This window comes from Bacillus rossius, chromosome 1 (assembly GCF_032445375.1).
Source record: "Bacillus rossius redtenbacheri isolate Brsri chromosome 1, Brsri_v3, whole genome shotgun sequence".
NCBI lineage: Eukaryota > Metazoa > Arthropoda > Insecta > Phasmatodea > Bacillidae > Bacillus > Bacillus rossius.
Genome location: NC_086330.1, coordinates 89404757 through 89426623, shown reverse-complemented (window position 1 = coordinate 89426623; position 21867 = coordinate 89404757). Strand labels below are relative to the sequence as shown.

Genomic DNA, 21867 nt, shown 5'->3' with positions numbered 1-21867 from the left:
TAATCAATCAACTTACTGATGACGTTGCAACAAACGGTCCATTAAAATGCAACTTGTGGTTGGACTGTATATATGGAAAGCCCTATCCATTCGAAGACGAAGTGAAGAAGTGTGCATTCAAGACATCTGCTGCAGTAATTTACAGTTCTGACGATGTGAAGCATACTGTTAAAAATGGTATCCAGAAACTCTGTCAAGAAGAGGAGGACTATGTCTGTAAAGGTTCTGGTTGGACTCTTTCTAGTATAAGCCGATTGGAGCTAAGAATTAGTCATTTCACGCCTATGCGGACCTAAATGATTATAAGATTGCTGGCTTTCGCAAGTGTTCGTGTAGTAAAGTAGAAATTATGTAATAAATTTTATTTTGTGAAAGAACGTGTGTTGTTTTCTTTCTCGAACCTGCCACTATTATATTATGTTTATTTTTTTTCATCTTCATTCCGAATCGTGCCAAGGTCCTAAGTCGACCTAATTAATCATTTTATTGTTTGCAAATTTATTTAATGAATTTGTAACTTTTTCCCGAATCTCTAGCATTACAATTACGAATTTCCAATATGGTGGTCTTGATGGCTTATAGGATGATGGTAGTAGAGGTTTTAAAGTCTCTTTAAGAATATTGAACATGGTTTATTGAAATTATTATTATTTTACATAAAATTAAACATTATTGCATCGGTCAGGTATCGAACCAAGGACGGGAATCCAGCGATTCAATATGTAAATTAATGGGTGATTTATTTAATGAATTTTGGAATTTTTCCCGAATTCCTAGCTAAATAATTACACGATTCCAAGATGGCGGCCAAATGACAAGATGGTGGGTGTCACAGTAATAATAAATGATTACTGCACTCTAGCGGGTAAGAATTAAACTAACATGGCGTCAGCGCACTCTAGCCAACGATAACAAGATGGTGGTCTCCAGAAAACGGAGACAAGATGGCGGGCGTAACAAAACATGCTAAAATTATATAATCTAAGATGGCGACCATTACGATACGTGCAACAGTGGTTTTTAATATTTTTATTATTTAATTCTATTATTTAATTTTTTTAATGATTTTTAAAAATTTTCCCGAATCTCTAGCATTAAAATTACGGATTTTCAAGATGGCGGACATTACGTCATACTACCTGATGGTATATGTGCATTGGTAAAAGTGGTGGGGGTCAGTCTGCCAGCACCCACCGTGGGGGAAGGATCGGTCGCCATTTTTATTTTTTTGCACTCGTCGGGTTCGAACCGATGACTCCGAGCTCCGTGTCGTTAATGTATATTTTTTATAAATAATTTATTAAAATTTTTTTATTTAATTTTTTTTATAATTTTTTAAAAAAAATCATTAAAATCGGATAATAAATAAAAAAGTTAAATATGGCGGTCGTAACGGAAACTGCAATGGTGACGTATTCATCCAATATGACGTCAGAGGCTTATCTGCGGCTGAAGACATGGATTCTTAAGCCGCTATATGGACATTTCTAGCCACCGGGATTTTTAAGGACTAAAAACGGGAAATTTTCCCTCGAAACGGGAATTTTTCCCTCGAAAAGAGAAATTTTTTATTTTTTTTATTTTTTCAGATTTTTTGGTGGAATTTTTTTCCACAAAAATGGAAATTTTAAGGAATTTTGGGTAAATTTGGCCCAATTTTGGAGAATTTTGACACATTTTGAAGGTCAAATTCAAGGTCAAGGTCAAAGTTCAAGGTCATAACCATCGAATATGGCCGCCGTGACGTAACAATCCAAGATGGCGGTCGGCACCACAGGCACCACAGCCTGAAGCCTGTCCCAGGACCGCCATTTACATACTACTATTGTTTTATTTTACCTTTTCAATGGCTGCCTTGTGCTTGGTGGATTTCAGTTAAAGCTTGAATATCCGGCTTTATGTTCGTCAACTTCAGACGCAAGTATCCTTTTAGGCAAATGTCCAACTTATTTATTTATTTTTTTTTTTTTTTGAGGAGCTGAACAACAGAACTAAATCCGTTTTCAACTAAGTATGTTAACGGGAACGAGATGAGAAGTGGTTCAGTTTTTTCCGCACAGTTGTGAATAAGTGTCCATAAGCTTCACCCATGCTAACTTGTAACCGCTCTGCTTGAAAATTATTTTCGCCGCACAGTCATACTTCAGATCTCTAACTCCGTCTGCAAAGAGTTATCAAGCTTATCCACAGCTGCAAACGAGAACGGATATAGAATCCAATCTGGAATTTGTAACTGGGTCAAATCTTCAAATCTTGATTCCATGTCAGTTTTTAACTGGTCAAGGTGATCAGTAAAGATTAGGATTTTGTCATCTGGGAGTTCAGGAATCACGTTATCTGACACAGAACACTTTTTAAGGGTCGAAAACTGAATCAGCTCTTTACGGCCAATATTTACCTTGTGAATGTCATACTTGGCGATGAATGATGAAATAATTCCTTTGGCCTTGATAAGGTTCATCTTGTTTCCTTGAAGCCTTATATTGACTTTGTTCTTTTTTTTTTTTTTCAAAAATATCTGTAAGGTACACCAGTTAAAACTTGTATTGCTTCAAATTCTCACTTAAAACATGATCAGACGTGTCGAGAAACTCGGTAACCGTGTCAAATAATTCGTAGAAATGGCGCAAACAGTTTCCTTTGGAAAGCCACCTCACGGCCGTATGTAGAAGCAAGCGTTCGAATTCCTCATCATTTTCATGGCAAAGTTGTTGGAACAAACGGTCATTGAGGGGATTAGCTTTGATCTTGTTGACACCAGCAATAACCAGTTGTAGGGTTTCATGCACGACACCACTCAATTTTTTCGCAGCTAAGTGTTGACGATGAATGACACAGTGAATAGTGATGACCTCTGGCACTTCTTTCTTAAGGTGGGTTAGAAACCCAGCATGACGACCTGACATGGCAGGAGCACTGTCTTGCCCAATCACTCACGTTTTTTAGATGAATCTCTTTTTCCTCAAAATAACCTTGCACCGCTTTAAAAATCGACGATCCCTTCGTATCAGTTATCAAAGTTCTAGCAAACAACATTTCCTCTGTAATTTCCTTTTGTTCATTGATAAACCTCACATAAGCTAATAAAATTGCTTTGTTATCAATCACAGTTGATTCATCAATCTGCAATGCAAATTTACTTTTTTTCAACAAATTATTGAGCTTGGATTCAACGTCCGTGGCCATTTCGTCAATTCGCCTGGAAACAGTATTGTTGCTCAAAGGAACCGATTGACTTATCTTATTACTAGGGCCCTCGCCTAGCATGATTTCAACAATTTTTTTGGTAGAAGGTAAAACAAGAGTCTCGCCAATTGTGTGAGGTTTACCACATTTAGCGATCAATAAAGACACCTCGTAAGAAGCAAGAAGACCTTTGTCAAGATCGGTTGCTCGTTTTTTAAATAATTCACTCACATTAGCCCGTTTATCAGCTTTAGCTTTGAGGTGTTGAAAATAACTAAGTTCTTTGCTCACTTTATCACTGTGTACTCTTGATAAATGATCTTTCATTCGCGAAGGCTTCATGGCTTCATTACTAGTAAATGTATTATCGCACAAAATACAATGTGGAAACTACACATTTTGCGGTGACGCGATAAAACCGAATTTTAAATACTCAGCTGAGTATTGACGACACTTCTTCTTTTTTGATTCCATTGTGCATGAACTTCTACACTTCAAAACAAATGCACAAAAGCAGAAAAGACACTCACAAAAACTGATGGTGAGGCACACAAAGACTGGTGAAGACTGAAGACGAATGTAGGTCAATGGCAAGTGTGTTGTGATAGCTGGATGGGGAGGGGGTTGAGTCACCAGTCGGCCGCGCTGAGCAACAACAGGTGGGTAACTGGGGAGAGGGGTGAGTGCAGTGAACTCGCCGGCTAAGAATAGCTAGTGACTCATGCTATACGGCAACTTGTACTGTACAGTATTATTTTAATTTTTCCCCCTTTGAATACTCATCATCGCCCCCAAATCGCCCCCCACTTGTTTATTGCCCCCCCCCCCTCCCCTGATAACCCAAATCGCCCACTTGGGGGCGATCGCCCCTAGGTTGGGAACCACTGCTCTAGATCCTCAAAGAACCTCTAAGAGTCACTTTAGAGCTGACTGCTGAAGACAACCTGCAACCATAATGCAATCATCCAGCAAAATGGTCCCTGGTAACGCCACGGTATTCTCGTAATAGTGGTTGATAAATCTATTTAAACCTTCATCACCACACTGATAAATATTTCATTATGTCACTTCATGCTTTTCTGTCGTCAAGTATACAAAACAAATAAAGTATGACAATAAAAATGTTAACGAAATTTTAAAAAAAATTCAATACCTGAAATTTAAATTATAACATTCAGATCTTACAAATTCAAATTCAGAAATAATACTTACATAACAACGCAAGTAGCGTAAAATAAATATGATCCAAAGTTAATTTTTATATATGTTTGAATAAATGATTAATACTTTTTCCAGAGAGTATGTTGTGGTTTATAATTATCTTGTTTTAGTTTTGTATGGGTTCATGAGGTACGACAATGTTAATGGTACGAAGTTTTCTTGGCACTTGGTATTCTGAGGGCTGCTTGCCGAGTCAGGTAAGTAAAATCCAAGCAAAAACTTTGCAGGTTAATCAAATGAAGAAATACTTTCTTTATTTTGCCTCAAGTCACGACTGTGCAAGCCGACCTTAGTGTAGTAAATCAATGTACTTGCGCCTGAAAGATACGCAATAAGGCGAGTTAAGCGTATATGCAGGTTGCCTATCTGCAGGCGTTAAAAATAAGAACTTTAACTAGCGGTCCTGGCTAACTTCCAGGGAAATGGCGATAAGATAGACGAAATATCTACTTTTAAGAATTTAGAACTAGTCCCATTACGGAACAAATAATATTATTTTAATGTTTTTTAATGTTCTTTCAAAATTATATTTATTTTATTTCAGTTAATATTTTCACACATACAATTATAATAAAAAGCTGTTAAGTATTTTTATATTCATGTTTGAAGAAATGATATCACTCAGTACTTACCAGTCACAGAAAACTTTGTCTGTATGCCATGGTAATCTTCGACTTGTAATACTTATTTGAAAAATAATTTACATAAGGATAAAACATAACCAAGAATAAGAGCATCTTTAATAATGAATAAACTTGATTCTGTTTATAATTTGTGACTATACTATATACATATATATATATGTGTGTGTGTGTGTGCGTGCGTGTTACTATATTATATATATATATATTACTGTTTCCCAACCTAAGATAACGCATAAATAGGTTGAAATTATTGTTACTTCGCTCTCGCGCGTAGTTGGATTAACCCAAAATAACTATGAATACGAGGCATTAAGGGAATTGTTAAGAGAGAGGTTTTCACTTGCATAAACGCCAATTTGTCTTTTCGTGAATGTCACACGAGTAGTAAGTCACCTTTCTGTTCCCGCATCATTGATATGGTACATGAACTATTCGCCTAAATTTAAATGCCATGCCTAAAATGCTATTCGAAACTTTATCTATTCTTCCTAAAAAATGCTACAAATATCCAAATAAAAATATTATCCTTCTATAGCTGGATAATTTAACTGATGATAATTTTTTTTCTCCATTATTTGGGCAATGCAGCTTAAGTAGATTTAATTTAATATTAATTGTAATTTTAAATTGTAAGTATTTTGTGTCAACATACTACTTAATCTTGCATAACATATATTAATATTTTCAAAATTTTTATCATTTAAAATTATTAACAAAGTTTTGTGTTATTTTGCTAAGCAGTAATACTGCACACAGACATAAATTACATTATTAGCACTCACTCACAAGCTTTCTTTTGTGAGTTTTAAAATTATTTGATGTAAAACAGTATGATTGTGTATATTATGTAAAATGAAAAAAAGCTCTTGTAACTCAGTACAATTGATAGAAGTGAAACTTCTTTGGCAATTCAAATCTCTACTCGTAAGCATATCTTAAGGGGTAAATCGGCAGAGAGAGAAAGAGAGAGAGAGAGAAGCAAAGAGAGGAAGAAACGTTTCTAAAACTATTACAGCGTGGGTTTTTTTGGCTTTCATTTCTTTTTCAAGAATTTCAGAATCCTAACCCTTTTTTATTTATTAGAAATTACATTAAAATTAAAACATCCAATATTGCACACATGAGATTTGTTTAAACGTTTTTAAACTGGCCTATTATTAGTTGGAGTTAACATATTTACACGCTCGTGGGCTAATATTTATAATACTATGTGTTATTTAGTTAATCAAAAAATATTTGGTGACAAATAATTACCCTGTTAAACTAAAGTGTGAAAAGCTTTTTACAAGAAAAAAATATTTAGTTACACACCTAAAACAATACTCACATAACCCTTTTCCACATCCTAATTTACACAAGTAATTAAAATAGTACGTAATTAAAAAAACATCATTTTTGCGAATATAGCCCGTGGCGTGGTGCACAACAATAAGCTTAAACCCCGTTGTGTTGCCCTCTGGCCCAATATTCCCCCACTAGATGCCAGCACGTGAGATGACGTCAGGCGAAGGCAGGTCCCTACCGCCGCGACCCGCCTATCCCTGCAGCATGGCAGGGTTCAACCTGAGCCGCACGCCGCCACGTGGAGCCCGCCCAAGGTGAACGGGGTCCGACAAATTTTCTGCACCGCCCGCAACCTATTTGCGTCATAAATAGTTTCGCATAAACATTTGACATTGAAATTTTACTTTCATCGCGTCCAAAGAAGTTTTACTTCAATATTAATAATCATATTTCTCAAACTTGGAATTAACTATTTTAAAATCCAGACACATATTTCAAAAAGAGACATTCCTCTAGCTGTAAAACCCGGATTCAACCACCGTGACGTTTTGAACAACCGACGCGTCGCAGATGACGTGCGCTGCATTTTGCAGCCCGCAGCAGAATGATGGTCGGCTGAGGTGAAGGGGGGTCAAACTGGGCTTGAAAACGGGTTTCGCGATTTCGTGAATCTGCGGTCGCGCACGGATAATTTCTCAGGTCAGCGCGGAGTGGACGAGCTGCCCAGAAAGAAGAAAATAAAATTCGCACCTCCCCTTCCCCCCTTTTTTTTTCCTTCAAGAGCCAGTGGTGACCAACTCGCGGTCCGCGGGCCATTGTGGGCCTGTTGAAACTTGGTCTGCAGCCAGACATACACAACAGGTAGCCACTATGCAGGGTGTCACGAACAAGTGCCGAAATAAAAGGCGCTAGAAATCATGAAACCCCTGGGCACACATACAGTGTGCAGGGCTTCAGAATAAACCACGCGATTTGAAAATTGCTCAACATATCCGTATGTCGTATGTCTACTAAAAGCACTTAAGAATTCTCTGAGTGCGGACGGGTAGTTATGTTTCTGTATTTCGTTTTTAGACTATTTTTGTGATTGCGGAAATATCTAAAACGCGTGTTTTTAGACTAATTTTTATATATGAAATGTCCTGTAGAGATTCTTGAAAGCACCCAAGAGCCTTGCATTACACCTTTATTTTAATTTCTCTGCCATATAATGCTATGGTTACTGCTCAAGTCTCACAGTTGCCATATGCACGACAAGAAGACTGCGCTTACAGGCGATACCGCGCTAGAAGCACCAGCGAGCGTCGCACTTATCATCCCGTTGTGCACTTGAGTTTATAGTTACACAGTAACCATAAATAGTTGTAGACTAACCACTGGAATAGACTGGAAAATAATTATATCTGAAAAACCTAAAATTTAGCTTTCTAAACGAAACATTGGCACGTTCCTGCTAATAGTAGACGTACTTCGTAATATGTATAATTTTGCTTATTATATAAAACAATGGTCCTGTAATTTAAAATTTTGTAAGAAAATTTCATTTTAATTTGTAGGGAAGTCCTAAAATTTCTTTACGAGGAATTTGTTTACACCCTTTTATTGGACTGCTAATTAAATAAAATATTTATACATTATAATGGCAGACATCATATATAGAAAGATTTTCAACGACCATAACATAATGTTGCATATGCATAATATAAAAGAGTATACAGTATTATTACAGTTTTCATTTTTTTTAAAAAAATCGTTACTATGTGCCACTGACTTCAGAGGATAAACTATCTGTAGCAGCCAGTTGTTATTAACTTCAAGCATTCAACTTGGTTGTAAACTATGCTTTAAAGAATCCAAATTTTAAAAATCAAACAATACAACATTCTCTCCAAGAGCCTTTAAGTGCCTCTCTAGAGCCCACAAAAGCCACCCTAGAGCCTCTTAGAGCCACATTTTGGCATCTAAGAGCCTCCAAGCGCCATTCTAAAAGCCTCTAAGGGCAACTAAAGAGTTATAAGAGTTATTAAGAGCCACTATTCGACGTCTAAGAGCCATTAGAGAATCTTTAGCAGCCACTCTAAAACCTCAAATATCCACGATAACGATTCAAACCAAGATGGCGTCTCTCGATTACAATATCCCCCCCTCACGACCTTCCACAAACATAAATGGTATGAGCTGTGGAAAAAAAAAAAGGATGGCGACAGAGGGGTGTTTGAAGTTGATATTGATACTGAGAAGACTATGCCGGACGAAAATTGGCATTTTTAAATATCTAAATACTAGAATTTTGGTCACCCATACCCTAGGAGAGCCGGGATAGGTTCTTCATCTGCGGGAGGTCCTCTCCGGGCGTCACCCGCTCTGTGCCCCGGAGCGAGCGTGAGAAACGGGAGACGGCTGAGGCGGCGAAGGCCAGTTGATCAGATAATGCCAGCCTGCCGCACGGCTCCTCGCCGTAAGATAGCGCCGACTCCCTTGGGTCACGGTTCTTCCCCCTCCATTCCACCCTTAACCGTTCGTGTTCCGACGACGTGGTTTATCCTCACCCCGGGGCCGCCACGGAACTCCGCTGTCACGCTCGCGTTGGGCCGCCGCGCCGTGCGAGATGCATGGAGGTGTAAGTCTACGGAGTGGGTGAATAATATATATGATGAAGTCACCCGGGTTACCTATTGGTTTGTAAAATAACACTGTGTCTTCGTAAAGACCAGACGTTTATTTAATATTTTGAAAAGGAACTCGCTAGAAAAAAATCATAAAATATAACATTGTTATGGGGGAGGGAAAGGAACTGAAATAAACAATTTAGCTTTTAACGGTTTTTAACCCATAACAAATTTATATTTTCTAAAAATTCAAAAGTTTCTTTGTCATTTAATACTTAAATTTAAAAAAAAAAAAGTTCGTAATACATACCAGAATTTTGAGGGATGATAAATATATAATCTGAACAGCTAATTTTGATGCTTTTGTCGATCATTTAATATACATTTATCATTAAAACAAATTTAAAATGACTCGTTTATACTTTATTGAGTCATGTAAAGAATTGGGTGTAACAAAATACTACTTGTGATTAACGACATTCTCATCTTAATCATGCTGCAGTAGTGCTTTTGAGTTACGTAAATAACTGACGTAATACGATAGTATTTTCTTGAGAGGAGGTAGGCAGAAGATGGTCGTTGGAAGCGAGTAGTATAAAAGAGCCGATCCAGGGACAGTCTTAAAGCTGAGGAGCCGAGGAGACGAACTGCCTTTTTGGATTGTGACATCACAGCAGCCACATTGGATGACTCTGACCTTGACCTTTATCCGGGTGGCCATTTTGTATCCGCCATTTTGTATTTCTGCAATCTTGTTTTCCGCCGTCTTGGTTTCTAGAACATTCCGACTTCTTGGTTTCTAGGATGTTCAGCCATTTCGAATTCTAGAACTTTCTGCCATCTTATGATGTCAATGTTGCCATTTTTGCTATCATCATCATCTTGAAAATATATAGTTTTCATAAGAAAAACTCAAAATTTGAAATTAATAAAATGTTTAATTAATAAAATTTTTATAAAAACATTCAGCCATTTTGAATATTTCGTCATCTTGAAAATCCATATTTTTAATGCTAGAAATTTGGCCACCATCTTTGATCCGACATATTGTTTTTGTCTGATAGAGTGTGCTGCCACTATATTAGTTTAATTTTTGCTCACTTTAGTGCAGTAATTACTTATTGCTAGGATGCCCACCATCTTGAAATCTGTCTACCATCTTGGAAATCTGTAATTTTTAAGCTAGAATTTCGGAAAAAATTTCCAAAAATCATCTAAAAAATCGCTTGTTAAAGTCATGATTGTTTCGATCACCTTAGTTCGATTATAGACCAGTGGTCAGAGTAACTAAAGCTTAAAATTAAAATAAATTTTGTTTCCCATCACATTTTGTGGAGTTTATCAATCATCCTCTATATGATAAACGACTCTACAACATACATGTCCGACGAAATAAATATGTTTTTGCTGTGCCTGCCATGGAAGTCAAATTTTTAGATACATGGAATACCATCCAACAGTTCAGGTACAATGATATACATATAGGCCAAGCATCTCCGAACCACGAGACCAATAATGACATTGACTCCACACATTTTACGAAACGACATGCATTCAACAAAAGAAAAGAACATGAATACACACAATGAAAACACAATACACACATTGAACATGTATTCACGAGAACTCAGTATTAGGTAGAAATGACAGTTTCGAAACATAAAAACATCACAAAATTACTAATAAAAATATTTATTTCATAATTTCTACTCTACTACAAGCGTTTACTGGCGTTTCTCGATATATACAGACATCTTAGAGTAAGAAGGGAGCCCTTTACATGTATTGACATGTATTTTCAGTTTATGAAGTCAACTAATCGATACACCACATTTTTCACACAGAGAAGAATTTTCGTTTTCATTAAAAGGACAGTGATATATTTCATGGTGTTTTGCACTTGAAATATTTTCTAGTGCTTCGTCACAGAATATACAGTTGGATTCCGATGAATGTTTAATCGATTCTTTGCAAAACAACATGTGCTTTTTCAAATTTCCGAAGACATAAACGGACTATATCACCTATTATACTGATATTTAATGCATTCAGATTTATTATTAAAATAGTGTATTACATAATCACGATTTTTAAAGTTTTTGATGGTTTCACGGTACGTACAGTCGGGGGATGGACCACCATCAGTTGAGGCTTCCTTTATCGTTGTCGCTGGCACTGTTGACAACAATTGCATTACTGGTGAAAAATCAGCCGTGGAAGTTGTCAAGGGTTGCTCTGCTGTCGATAATGCATGAATCGAAATATCCTGCATTGCTAGCTACTGTTAACACAGTCGCCAACAGGATCTGCGTCGCTGTCGTCTCATCACCATTGGGATCTCTGGAGCGGTCAGCAACTTTGCCATCGAAGTCTGAACTGTTTATGGTAGGCCTTCCATTGTAGCCATCGTTAATAATGGTAATGATGCCATCGAGTTCTCAAGAATTCGCAGATACTGGAATTATATGTGAGATGAGTCAAACTAGACGATCCGCACTGCACCATTGCCAGAGGTGGACTTAGAGTCTGGGCCTCACCTATATTCTTGCAGCGACTGGTATGAGATGCGAGTCAAAACAACATCCAGTTTAATTTTTACAAACAGGTTTTTGCTTGTACTTAACTGACCCCCATGCAAGTTGTGTAATGTCGATTAAGACTATCTAGTCATTAAATTAGTTTATTACATTTGATGCACTGAAACATTATTCTTTGTGTATTATTACAGCATCTACGTATTTCATGGCAACGAGCACTTGAAGTTGTGGTGAATAACTTACCACAGTATTTGCACTAAAGCGATAAATGCCCATCGTTCATTGAAGTATCCAATGTTGCTGGCAAACCTTTAGCCAAAGGAACAGCACATGTTGATATCCCCTCTGCAGCTGGTATCACATATGCCGTTGAAATCTCCGACGCCATCGACGTCGCTGGCCAGCCATGGCAGCGATTGAAGTCATGAATAACTCCCCTATCTCAAAACTATGCTATGTTGGGCCAGGTAAAACCTGCATAGACACAGGGAAAACCCTGGGTACAATCATGCGGGGTGTAAATTTGCATGCATTAAGTGAAGGAGAAAACAGAAGACAGAGGATAATCTGGATAAAGAATTGTCAGAATAGAATAGAGTTTACAATGCTGGGGGGTTGGGAACTTGGACACAAAGTCCAATTTTTGTAATTTCTATTTCTGAACCACAAACTACCCGACTTCCAGCAGCACCTAAAAGTAAAAAGGAAGAAATACAACATGATTTACAAACTAGACACTAAATCAATGTGTGTGCCCTACAGAAGCCACATCCTCAAGTCGGAATCTGTTTCGCCTATTATTTTTGCAAGGATTACATGGTTTGAAAACAATAATGTATTTTTTTCCTAGCCTAAGTTAATCTAAAAGTGTGTGGGAATGTTCCAGGCTAGATGACGACATAGACATGTCTCAGGCCGAAGCCTATACACCCTAACATGCTATGATTTAACGATGCAAGAAAGGTTGCCAGCATCTTGTGCTACTGAGGTTTATTGGCTAGTCATGGCCACCATTGAAACCATGGCTGTCGCCCCTTTGATCGCTCTAGCCAAAGCTAGCTAATGTGGCCCAGGTAAAACCGGAACAGACACAGGGATAACCCTGGGCCAGGTCATGCAGGTATCAATTAACATGCATCAAACAAACGGGTCACCACTGGATTAATGGGAAAAGGTCCTGGTGAGAAGAGTTGTATGAAACAGAAAAATTTTCCATGGAGGCCCAGCTGCAAGTCATTTTTTCTGTAAAAAAATAAAGTGTGTTGCTACAGGTTTGGTTTTGGTTTTAAATATTCGTTTATTGATCTGAATTTGTTTACTTTGAGTGTGCACATAGGCATACAAGATATGGTGATATACAGAAAACATTGTCCCAAATCTTCAGTCTCTTGCAATGAAGCGGAATATATATTGAGTCGTTTTGATACCATTTTCATTAAAAATAATTTGGTGTGTACATACAAAAAATTAGTTTAAAAATTCTTAAAATGAGCCAATAAGACAAGAATAGAAAGACTAAAATGTCAATAAAAGGTACTACAATCATATATAATATGGATTTGCAATGAGATGTACTTTGCGATGTTACACACCTAAATTGATGGAAATTGCACTAGTTCTCTTCACTGCACTGTCACATGATGTTTCACTGCTTAATGAAGTGGAAGGATATATGAAAATGTGCAATTGGGCAGAGCGTTGGTATCAGGGGGGGATGGTGTGGGCGATAATCAAGGAGAAATTTGTGTGCGTAGGAAATTTTAATATCATGATGTGCTATTATAGACTGGATGACATAATACTTAAATTTGCGAAAGGAGGAATATATGTTATCATCATGGGAAATGATATGTAGAGGGAGTGGCTGGAGATTCGTTGCGGTGAGGAGTTCCGCAACATATGTCCAGCAGCAATGGAAGAGGGCGGAATACAGTAGGGGAAGCATGGGCCAAAATGGGAGAGCAATACGTGTACAGCAGGTGGGGGCAAGATGAACGAAGGATGAAGGCGAAGGCATGGATGACTCTTTCGTCCAATGCCACACTGTTCGCGAAGTGTGTCCCCCACTGCAGACACTTATCAAGGCATACGCCACGGACAGCAATCATGGGATCATCAAGCCATGGTAAGAAAGGAGGGGAGAGCTGAGGAAAAGACAGGTGAATAGGTTTGCTTGTGATTTTCCAGTATTTGACCTGATTCCCCATGAATGGAAATATGTAATGAGAACGGCCACTGCATGTTGAAGTAAAGTAAATCCTGAAGTGATGTGGTCAACGACACAGGCCACAGCATGTTGTGTTGAGAGTCCCTGTCGGAAACCAAACTGGAATGATGGAAGGGATTGAGAAGAGTTAGGTGATGTTCTAAATGGTGTAAAATAACTTTCTCTGTCACTTTAGAGAACACTGAAAGGAGACTAGGGGCAGTAGTCCAATGGAAGTTGAGCAGGGGCATGTGATTTAGCAATAGGTGCGATGATCTCAACCCACCACTTGGTGGGGAAATGGCCTGTAAGGAGAATGCAATTTATGAGTTTGATCGAATACATGGTCGCCTTCCTGAACAGGGAGAAGATAAATCGCAGATGGATGTTGTCTGGACCAGGGCATTATTATATGGGAAGTGATGAAATGAACTACCCCCAGGGTATTGAGTTTGATGTCTCCGGGCCCTGGAATAGGAGGAGGGGGTGATTAGACAAAATGTGAAAAATGACCCCTAGTGGGTTGCTGGGGATAAATGAAATATGGACGAAACCCACAGGAGTTCTGCCTTATCGAAGATAAGATCGCAGGGCCCCTGTGGTCCCTTGTGTAAAGGCGGATGGGGGACAAAAGCAGAGAGGCCTCATACATACTGGTATATGGAGATGGAGTGAAATGAAAGCGATGTGATGTTTTGAGCCTGCTCTGGTACAAGCCAGGCATATTCCTGCCACCACTCAGGGAATCGGCGGAATTTCCACCAGTCTCGTGGCATTATGGGCAGCGAGATGGAGTTTGACATCATCAGGTGGAGAAGAGGTCCTCTCATGTTATGGAGGCATACAGACATGGTGGCGCGCACAGCCATGAGCACAGCATCCATGAAGAGTTGTATGTGTTCGTCGAGTTGCGATTATAATTGGCAGTGAAATGGAGATTAATGTAAGTGTCCAAGTCAGCTCTGTGTAAGTCGAATAAAGGTGACCTAGATGATGAGTAGTGGAAGTTGGTACGTACGAAGTCGATGACGGAAATGTGATACAATGTTAGCTTGACATGCGTAAAGAGCCCGGACACTGCAAACCAATCCACTGTGATCAAGAAGTCCAGGTCACGCGGGCGCTGCCGAAAATGGCACAGTTTGAAAGTGAAATTGGTGGTGCATGAAGAGTGAGATGAAGGGAACCCTGGACAAAGTGGTGGAGCTGTGCACCCCGATTTCTTCTAGAAACACAACCCCATGCCCGATGCCAGCAATTGAAGTCGCCCCCTATTATGGCCCATGTGTTGAGTCGGGAAAGGGATGTGAGGGCGGCAGCAGAGAAAGGACATGTTCAGCCAGGTAAATAAAGCAGATAATAGTGAGTGGATGTGAGACAAGGCGAAGGCGAGTGGCCATCACATCCTAGTTCTGGAGTGAGGGCAACTCATACAAACTATGAGGTACATCAGAGTGGATGAGAGCGACCCCGCTGCCCGTCATGTCCCTGTCCTTGCATAGTGTGATATATCCTGGATTGATAAAGCATTGGTCGGACTTTAACCATGTCTCACTAAGCAACACTGCAACATGGGTGAGCAGCCTCATCAGAGAGGGATGGGTGAGGGGGAGGGAGCAGAGGCTGAGAAGTGGTGGATGATTGGGCTGGGTGCTGTGATGGTGGAGCAGGATGGAAAGACTGGGGTGACAGCTGCGAGAGCTGATCCGAGTGAACCTGGTGTAGTGGTGGAGGGATATTTAATGGGTGGGAGAAGTAGTGAATGAACAAGAGTGAAAAATGGATAGGGAAGCTGTAAGAACAGAGTTAAAGACGCCTGGTAGTCTGAGATCATGAGTGCATTCGTGTACAGGGGCAATGGCACCTGGGCAGGAAACTGCGAGGAAGGCAAATAATATGATTGTGGTTGCAGATGTGATTCAGACACTACAGGTGCAAAATAAGGGATATTCGGGTGAGAAAACATTAGTGGTTTGTGGAAGGGGTGACTGGAGGTAGTGGCTTCTGGAATGGGCTTTGTTGAATCTGCTCGAGGAGCTGATGATTGATTAAATCTGACCACACAGGGGTGTTGGCCAGGTGGCATGTGTCGTAGTTTCATCACTGTGATGGTTCGTCCATCCTCTTCGGTCAAGCACCATGCTCGTGGATCTGAGTGCACTGCAGGCAGTGGAAAGGGTTTCTGCAGTCGTTGGCATGATGCCCCCAGTGCTGACACTGATGATATTGCATGGGCTGGAAGCCCCTCCTGTATACTTCATGTTAGATGGCCAACCCAATGAGTTGATGAAGACCCTGGTATTTTGTGAGCTGTTCCACGTCATTGAGCACAAGTAACTATTTAATGAAGGCCTGTGCCAGCTCAGCATTGTACATGAAGCAGTGGCTTCTGGATTAATGTCCAGCTCGGCGAGTTCCTCTCGGACCGATTCTTCTGCTGTGGTAGTTGATATGTCGGTCAGTACTAAAATGGGCCACTCCTTCGTAGTTACCGGAAACTAGTGACAAGGGATGCCCTGGTACTTTGAGTCAGTAAGAAGAGTGTCATGGTCTTGTACATAGAAATAATGGTAGCAAGGTTTTCCACCCCGAAAGAAGTCCACTATGAATGGTCCTTGTAGTATATGCTGCAGTTCTTGGCTATAGTGCATGACATCAACATTTAAATTGGTGTTGATGACAATGGGAGGTACATGCCATGGTGGAATTTTCAGTGGAGACTGGTGATGAGTAGAAGGCTCTGCGGTGTCTTGACGTGATGTTCCAGGATGTACTAGAGAATTTTCTTTCCAGATCTGATGTAGATTAGAATAGGTGTATACTTTCGATGGCCGGTGGCAGCTGCATTACGCCATCCATAGGAACACCTGTTGGCATAGGCAGTACACTAGCAGGCATGGGCGCAAATCTGTATGATTTCCAGGGGGGGCCCGTGAATTCTGTGGTTTAAGAATTTTGCGCTAGAGGTCAACCGAAACAAGTATTCTCTGGATGATAAGCTCGTATGTTATACACTTAATTTTTACGTAAGTGATATTAACAATAAAGCAGAGCAACATGTTTTAGTAATTATTAATTAATGACATGTTTCAATAATTTGCTAACCTTAATACATAAAATATCCATGAAAAAATCTATAAAAATAATATACGTGAATATAGTGCAAATAGATAACACCCCACCCATACATGACCATTTTCCAAAAGTGTTTATTCTAATTTCAGATCTTGAAGCAAAATCTTTAGCTAATTCATGTAAACTTAGTTCATCCAAACGACACAACAAATAATAAAAACATAGTAAAATAAATATTTAAGGGAGCTCCCATGCAACCAACGTGATTTTTTGTTCGTTTTTGCTCGATATTGAAAACGGCAACAGGTAGACACTTGAAATATTTACAGAATATTAAGTTGTATATTTACTTTACAAATAAATGATTAAATTAAAATAAAACAAATATTTAAGGAGGGCTCCCATACAACAAACGTGAAAACAGAATAAAATTTCACAAATGATGTGTTTCTTTTGCCGCTATAACAAGAAATACTAAAACAGAATAAAATAAATATTTAAGTGGGGCTCCCATACAACAGACATGATACTTTTTTGCCGTTTTTATAGATAATGGTACGGAACCCTTCGTGCGCGAGTTCGACTCACACTTTGTCGGTTTTTTTTATGCCACATCACATAATTACTGCGATTCAAATGCTGTTCGTAAAATTCATTGTTCACAGTTTTTGATGCGCCCTAAAAACCCAAAGCGCCAAATCTAATAAACGGATCAACATCAAATGAACGATCGAATCATATTAAAACCCTTAAAGACTATTTTATTTAGTAAAGGCATCAACCAGGTAAAAAAGAAAAAAAACTTAATGACACAAATGAAAAATCTCGGAGATAGAACTATGAAATTTATCCTACAGCTAACTGAACCAAATACATTTATCGGCTTATATTTAGTATAATCAGTATTTGGCAGTGAATTATTTAGTTAAAATATGCCGCTTGATTAGTTATTAAAATTACGCGTTTGCTTCCTTGTTAACTTAAATACGGATATGTAACGTTTAAATACTTCCTTCTCACTCTTACTTCTGTTTACTCGTGCAAAGTTGCAGTTATCAAATAACAAATGTTATAAAGTGATTATCGGCCATGAATTGTGAAAATTATCGTTTGATAATAAAAGGGGAGTAATTTTAAATTCCATATTGACGAGGAAAAAAATTATTCCCTGTATATTCATTCACATATAACGTACAGAGCAGCTAGCCTTACAGAATGGAGATGAGCTAAAAAATTCCAGAAAATGGTATATAAGTTTCAGTTCGTAAATAAACTAAATTCTGCTATAATTACTGTCAAAGTATTAAGTTGTTTATTTACTGGAAAAAATAACGTTACATAATCACTTAAATAAAATATATTACCTAAATAATAGTCACTACTTATAAAACAATCAAGCGTACCAGGTGAGAATCAGATTCTGTTTTCCGTTTCTTCCGCGTCACGAACTTATCCATGTTGATGTTTGCCAAGAAAGCAGAAGACTGGCGCACATGAGAGCAAAACCACTTGAAAAACAGACTACCTGAAACCTTTAATACTGTCGTTTCATAGGACATTGTAGTGTGGGTAACAATGGGGAGGAAATGCTAACGGAACCCTACCCTAGCTTCGTCCTTTGGAATGAACGGTTTCTAGGAATTAAGGGTTTCAAAGTTATCACTGGAAAACTCCATACCATGGCTTTCGCAGAAGGGGTAAGGGAAAATAACTACGGAACTCGAAGGTAGGAATGTAAAGCATGTCAAAGTGTCTGTAGTCGTTGTAAATAATAATCTAATATATATATATATATATGTTGTGTACACCATTAACTTTAAAATCACGAAGTGGGCCCCCCCAAGGAGGGGCCCATTAATTCCAGGGGGGGCCCGGGCCCCCCTGGCCCCCCCGGGATCTACGCCCATGCTAGCAGGTGTAGATTTATTTCGCTATAGTTTGGTAATGGGCTGACTGTTGAGCCCGAGGTCAGGCGAGCATTGAGGTGCTGCATTTGAAGTGAAGACTGTGGTCTGGGTAGTGGATGCAGCCTGAGCTGTGGTGGTCGTAAAGCTTTTCTGCTTAGCTGCAGCATGCTGAGGGTCCAGCAAACCTTGCCAGTAGCCTTAGACCTGATGCACCAAGAGTGTGGTGGCAAGGTTGGTCAGAGACTTTCAGCGCGACAATGAGGAAGCAGAACACTCGACCCAGTCGAGATTAACCTCCCAGAGGTTGTTAGACCAAGATGACGAAGATTGAAGAGACTGTTCTGGTTAATCATTTCGTGCAAGGGCATTAATAACACTATCAGTGTTGGCATCCACCAGCTGCTTTTGCCCAATTGTCTGAACCTGTCTTGCCTTTCGCGAATTTGGACTTTGGAGTGCGACTGATGTCGGGATGACGAAATGCTCCCTACATTATCTCCAAGTTGCAGTCCCTTTGCTTTGAGACAAGATGGCTGTAGTCTTGGAGATTTTTGGCATATTGATTTGGGGGTATTTCATACAGGTGAGGTGTATGTGGAGGAAATGGAATGTATCGATCATCAACAATTTTCCAAAGTTTGCCATCGGGTTGGCTATTGTCCCCTGGAGGTAGTGACAATAATGGTGGCGATGGCCTCTGGGTCAGCAATTCATATTAAGGGACTTTGTCAAGGATATTCTCACCTATAGTGAGAGAGCCAATCAGAATGAAGAGAAATAAGTATGTGGTAGTTGGCTGTGAGAGCATCCAATCGATGTCCTTCAATTAGGGTAATAACACAAAAATAAATTTTTTCTAAACTCAATTGGGTCTAGTGATCTGTTAACATTTCTGACCGCGCCCCGTCTGCCTCCCTGTAGTGATTAAGTCTGTAAGAAAATACGTAGGTCTCAGGGTTCGGTTCGGCCACGTGACCGGAGGCAGAGGCTGCAGACTGAAAGATTTCCTGGGTTGTTCAGGTTACCCAGGATGCCATATTAAATGTAAAAATGAATACACTGACAAATTACAGGAGTTTATTATCACTGGCACAAGATACTCGGTGCTGTTGTACTCCCGTACTCCTGGCCGTTTCTGTCAGCGGATATACGTCTCTGCACTAACACGGCCCCTTCCATTGGTAGCACCGATTCCATTTCTCGTGAAGGTCCCTTGCTGACGACTGACACAGCGGACGTTCCTATGTGGCACGAAGTCTCTAACACTAATACTAAAGTAAATACATGACACTCCGACAATATACTTAAGGCACAGTTGTCATTGTGCTGCCCGTACACATGATGAGTGATACTATGTCAACATGACAGATGTTTCACCTACATACTCATTTACATGCGAAAGAGCTGCTCCCAGGTAGTGTGAAAGCTGCCAGCTCCCGACAAAGACTGATCTCCCTTCCCAGCTGGGCTGGAGGTAGATGCTAAATTCCCACCAAATAGCACAGAGCACTGGAAAACTGAAGCTGCCAATTTTACGACACAGTCACACGGAGGAAAATTCGTGTTTATGGGAAAAGTAATTCAAATCTGTTACAAGTGTAGTTTGCCGGGGCCTCAGGTTCGAGTCCCGCGGCGAGTCTAAGGGGCTGGTGGTATTTTATGATGTGTTTTTCCGGGAGGGTGCCAGGTTAGCTTGTACATCTAACCAATTGGGTTTGTCGATCGGCCCAAGCGTGCTTCCCTAGACTCGGCTGTATCTTAAGGGTGGTATTAACTGCTAGTAGATAATGGTGACACTCCCTGTTCAGCATAGGGTGGCTGGTGCCTAACTACAGATGTAATACATGCACTGGAACTCAAAACATGTGGTACACGTATTTATTAATGGACATATTTGGGTACAAACAACATTTCCTCTGTAATTTCCTTTTGTTCATTGATAAACCTCACATAAGCTAATAAAATTGCTTTGTTATCAATCAAAGTTGATTCATCAATCTGCAATGCAAATTTACTTTTTTTCAACAAATTGGTGAGTTTGGATTCAACGTCCGTGGCCATTTCGTCAATTCGTCTGGAAACAGTATTGTTGCTCAAAGGAACCGATTGACTTATCTTATTACTAGGGCCCTCGCCTAGCATGATTTCAACCATTTTTTTTTGGTAGCAGGTAAAACAAGAGTCTCGCCAATTGTGTGAGGTTTACCACATTTAGCGATCAATAAAGACACCTCGTACGAAGCAAGAAGACCTTTGTCAAGATCGGTTGCTCGTTTTTTAAATAATTCACTCACATTAGCCCGTTTATCAGCTTTAGCTTTGAGGTGTTGAAAATAACTAAGTTCTTTACTCACTTTATCATTGTGTACTCTTGATAAATGATCTTTCATTCGCGAAGGCTTCATGGCTTCATTACTAGTAAAAGTTTTATCGCACAAAAGACAATGTGGAAACTGCACATTTTGCAGTGACGCGATAAAACCGAATTTTAAATACTCAGCTGAGTATTGACGACACTTCTTCTTTTTTGATGCCATTGTGCATGAACTTCTACACTTCAAAACAAATGCACAAAAGCAGAAAAGACACTCACAAAAACTGATGGTGAGGCACACAAAGACTGGTGAAGACTGAAGATGAATGTAGGTCAATGGCAAGTGTGTTGTGATAGCTGGATGGGGAGGGGGTTGAGTCACCAGTCGGCCGCGCTGAGCAACAACAGGTGGGTAACTGGGGAGAGGGGTGAGTGCAGTGAACTCGCCGGCTAAGAATAGCTAGTGACTCATGCTATACGGCAACTTTACTGTACAGTATTATTTTAATTTTTCCCCATTTGAATACTCATCATCGCCCCCCACTTATTTATTGCCCCCCCCCCCCCCTGATATACCCAAATCGCCCACTTGGGGGCAATCGCCCCCAGGTTGGGAACCACTGATGCAGACCATCCTCTAATCAAGACTAGACCCCACTAATGGATTCTCTCTGCCCTATGCCCGTGGGTATCGTGCCGTAGGCCACCACTTTCCTTTTGGCAAAAAACAATATTTGGTTCTTTGGATTAACCACGGAAACGAGTGCTAAGTGCTATCGACTGTCATTGCTTATTATTTTAAATAAATGAAAACTAAAATACATGTTCACTAAAAATAATTACAAATTATACTTTATAATAAAAGTGGTATAAAGTAAGTTTTG

The 21867-nt window shown here is 39.6% G+C and overlaps 1 protein-coding gene across 1 annotated transcript in view; it reads left to right on the top strand.

The window, feature by feature from the left end:
* The window catches only part of LOC134539511 (lariat debranching enzyme), a 78273-nt gene that overhangs the window by 3925 nt on the left and 52481 nt on the right, over positions 1 to 21867 (top strand). The gene's annotated exons all lie outside the window — the stretch shown is intronic.